The sequence below is a fragment of the Acomys russatus genome, chromosome X (assembly GCF_903995435.1).
Source record: "Acomys russatus chromosome X, mAcoRus1.1, whole genome shotgun sequence".
NCBI lineage: Eukaryota > Metazoa > Chordata > Mammalia > Rodentia > Muridae > Acomys > Acomys russatus.
In genome coordinates, this window is record NC_067169.1 from 45,032,736 (window position 1) to 45,036,794 (window position 4,059).

General features: G+C 39.7%; 1 pseudogene; it reads left to right on the plus strand.

Annotated features, from left to right (window-relative positions):
- Positions 1-295: 295 nt before the first annotated feature.
- On the plus strand, positions 296-731 carry LOC127185812 (NADH dehydrogenase [ubiquinone] 1 alpha subcomplex subunit 6-like; annotated as a pseudogene).
- Positions 732-4,059: the final 3,328 nt, after the last annotated feature.

A 4,059-nucleotide genomic window follows, 5' to 3' on the forward strand; every position in this document is an offset into this window, starting at 1 on the left:
AGTGAAGGAATGAACTTTCTAGCAAGAACAAGAACAAGAAGGCAAAGAGAGAGCAAGCTTTTTTCTTTCGTGTCCTTTGTGTAGGCTGCCAGCAGAAGGTGTGGCCCAGATTAAAGATCAATCTCCCCACCTCAAAGACCTGCATTAAAAAATGTGTCTTCCCACCAAAAAGATAGAGATTAAAAGTGGGTCTTCCCACTTCAAATGATTTAATTAAGTGCCCTGCCATTTGGGTTTTAGTTGATTGCAAATATAGTCAAATTGACAACCAAGAATAGCCACCAACTTGGAAAAGATGGCAGCTAGTGGCCTTCTCTGGGCTGCTGCCGCCGGTACCTCAGTAAAGGCCATTTTCTGTCACAACCTGAAGGAGGCCAAGTGGAGGGTGCACGAGCTCGACCGAGCTCGGTATTGGGAGGTGCTGAACACCGTGCACTCATTCCAGCTGGATACCACCGTAAAGCAGGGACGGGATAAAGTCCGAGATGTTCATGAAGAATGCCCATGCCACAGACCCCAGGGTGGTCTGTGGGGTCATTAAGAGGAAGATGGAGCTCCAGGAAACCATTGAGATATGGAAGCAGAAGACACACATTATGAGGTTCTTCCATGAAACAGAAACACCAAGGCCAAAGGATTTCCTGTCCAAGTTTTGTATTGGCCATGACCCATGAGGTCACCCAATGGGAAGATGCATATTAATATTTAATTAGAGTAGAAATAAACTCATTGATTGTTGCTTTATGGAAGAAAAAAAAAAAGAATAGCCACCAAAAGAACCACATGGAGTGAAACAAAAATGATGCAAAACCTCAGGAATGAGCTTAAGACAGTGGAGTGTTGAACTCTTTTTTTTTTTTTTTTTTTAAGAAAAGGATATTTGGCATACTGGTGAGGCTTGGCAAAGATAATTTTTTTATCCAGTACCAATTGTTATCTTTTGGAGATCTACATGCCACTCACAGAGAAGAGGACCTAATGAATTCAGACCATACAGCAGAGCAACTTGAGTTGTGGTGATGGCAAGGCTACTTTCTGAAAGATTTGTGGGAGATATGAAGGCTTTTTGGTTGTGGATAGAGCTCAGACGCTAGCACATGCTCAGCAAGTGCTGTACCATTGAGACTGGCCTGCACCCCGAGCCAGGGGATCATCTTCACTGTGTGTTTCCTGATGGCGTTCCACACTGACATCCTCTGACTGAGTAAAACAGGAGATATGTAGGGTTTAATAAAAGCTTTTATCTGGTCAATTTGTAGCATTAAATGTCATCCAAATGAAATTAAAAGCTTTCAACACGGAGGCTATGGAAAGAGAGCAAACTGATCAGAACATTGCAAAGGCTGAGCTACTGAAGCAGTGTACAGTGAACCGCGCCTTTGAAGTGCCACTGCTGGCTCTGAATTTGAAACATAATTTTGCACAAGCTCTGAGATCTGGGCGAACTCATTTAGTGTCTCCAAGTACTGCTTGTTATCAGCACACGGGCCATAGCCCCTGTACCTAATGGAGAGTAGGGTAATGGAGTGCCAGCTTCTGAGGAAGGGGCCAGACATCTTTGGGAGCTGTTGCTCTGTTAGTCTTCCTGCCACACATTCCTTAGCAGGAGCCTGGCCTGAATATCTTATATCGAGATATTCAGAATGCGTTGCAAGTAGTTTCAATACTTAGTAATTATGAGACCCTACTCTCCGTTACCTTTGAATGAATACATGTATCCTAGCATCTGGTCTTGATTGCTTATTTGCTTGATAGACTCATCTGTGTCACACTTGAATGCCTTCTGGGAAAACCCTGAGGACCTTGCAGTATGTACTACAGGATTGGGAAACGGGATCTGTTGAAACAGCAAAAAGGAGCCGAACCATGAAGTAGAGTCAGAATGCCTACAGGCTAATGAGTTAGTACTTGGACTGCACAGCGAGACCCTCTTTTTTTTGTAAGAAAGACTAGAACTGCTTATGGTAGATACTAGCCAAGGGAGACAGCTGTTTAAGTAGATATATTAAAAAAAATGTAGCTATAGCGAGGTGCAGTGGTAATCCCAGAACTTGGAAAAGCAGAGGCAGGTCTATTATTGGTGAGTTTGAGGCCAGCCTGATCTACAAAGTGAGTCCAGGACAGCCAAGGCTCCACAGAGAAATCTTGTTTTGAAAAAAAAAAAAAACAAACAAACAAACCAAAAAACCCAAAAAGCAGAAAAAAATAATAAGAAAAGAAACTACTCTGGTGTGGTGGTTTATGCCTTTAATCCCAGCACTCGGCAGGCAGAGGCAGGCAGATCACTGTGAGTTCAAGGCCAGCCTGGTCTACAAGGGGAATCTAGAACAGCCAAGGCTACACAGAGAAACCTTGTCTCAAAAAACAAAAACAAAACAAACAAGAGAGAGAGAGAGAGAGAGAGAGAGAGAGAGAGAGAGAGAGAGAGAGAGAGAGAGAGAGAACAATGAGAAAAGAAAAGAAACTGTAGATATGATTAAACATTTGGGGGAATAATTTGGTAATAGTGTCAAAAATACACATTAAAAGTCTCCAAAAAGACAAGTACTCCAACTTAACAATTCTACTTAATAAAAAAACTCCCTGGATTTGGAAAAACTAGATTATTGTGCATATCATTTGTGTACTTCAATCCTTGCATGGTTCTGTGATTGCATACAGAATAACATGTGAGGGGCTAGAGAGATGGCTCAGAACTTAAGAGCAATGGCTGCTCTTCCAGAGGTCCTGAGTTCAATTCCCAGCAACCAGATGGTGGCTCACAGCCATCTATAATGAGATCTGGTGCCATCTTCTGACATGCAGGTGTACATGCAGACAGAACTCTGTATACATAATAATAAATAAAATTTAAAAACAAAACAAAACAAAGGGCTGGAGAGATGGCTCAGAGATTAAGAGCACTGGCTGGTCTTCCAAATGACCTGAGTTCAATTCCCTGCAACCATACAGTGGCTCACAACCATTTATGATGAGATCTGGTGCCCTCTTCTGGCCTGCAGGCGTACATGCAGGCAGAGGACTGTGTACATAATAAATAAATACATCTTAAAAAACAGAAAATATGTGATACAGAAGGGAGACAGTGTATAACCATTTATGGTGAATAATGAAGACTAGCAGGCAAACATATCAGTTGTTGCTTTGTCTAGACTTGAACCTGGTTGAATTAACACCTCAAATGTCTTTCACTCACTTTGGGTACATTTGGTTTTCATTAAAATCACTGAAACTGTGACTAGTTGCAGTAAGCTTCTGTCTGGCTTTGAATGCTTATTGAAACTACCATCTGATGTTGTGGGTTAAGCAAATGAAAATTTCATAGATAATATGAAATTAAGCTATTAAGTGTAGAAAACTACCTAGAGTTTTACTTGTCCACTGACATTCACTCAGTGGATTTAGAATGCAAAAGTTTTATACTTAAAGTATGCTCAAATCCAAGTGGGGAAATTTTCTCCATTTTGGGCTATAGCATTATGTATTTCAATTACATGTTAGACTCAAATTCCATCAGGAAGGGACCAAAATTTACACAGCATCCTGAATGTGATGGCAGTGGCACTTGGAGTTTTGATTAAATTGCACTACATGTGTGATTATTACTTGTAAACAGATGATTAGATATTAATTAGACAATAAGTGATTGTAAAGCACTTAGAATATAAAAGTGTTTATAAATACCACCAAGTGATAGCAACAATAATTCTTTACTGACTAACAGCTGCTAATGTCAGTAAGAATGATTTTTTACAGCTAATGGCAGTTCTAAAATCTGCCCCAAATGCCTGTTATATCTGCTTTACAATATCAAAACAAAATATATCATGTTTCTACTGAGTTTAATCATCAGTATTTAGATAAATGCATTGTATTTTGAGAAAACATATTTGTTTTCAAGAATTACTTAAACATAGATACAGTCATTAATTCTCTGCTGTATGTCCCTTTTGGTGCTAAGACTTTGGAGTATCTAATATTTGAGTTTTCTTTATTTTTTTTTTTGTTTGTTTTTTGTTTTTTTTGTTTTTTTGTTTTTTTTGAGACAAGGTTTCTCTG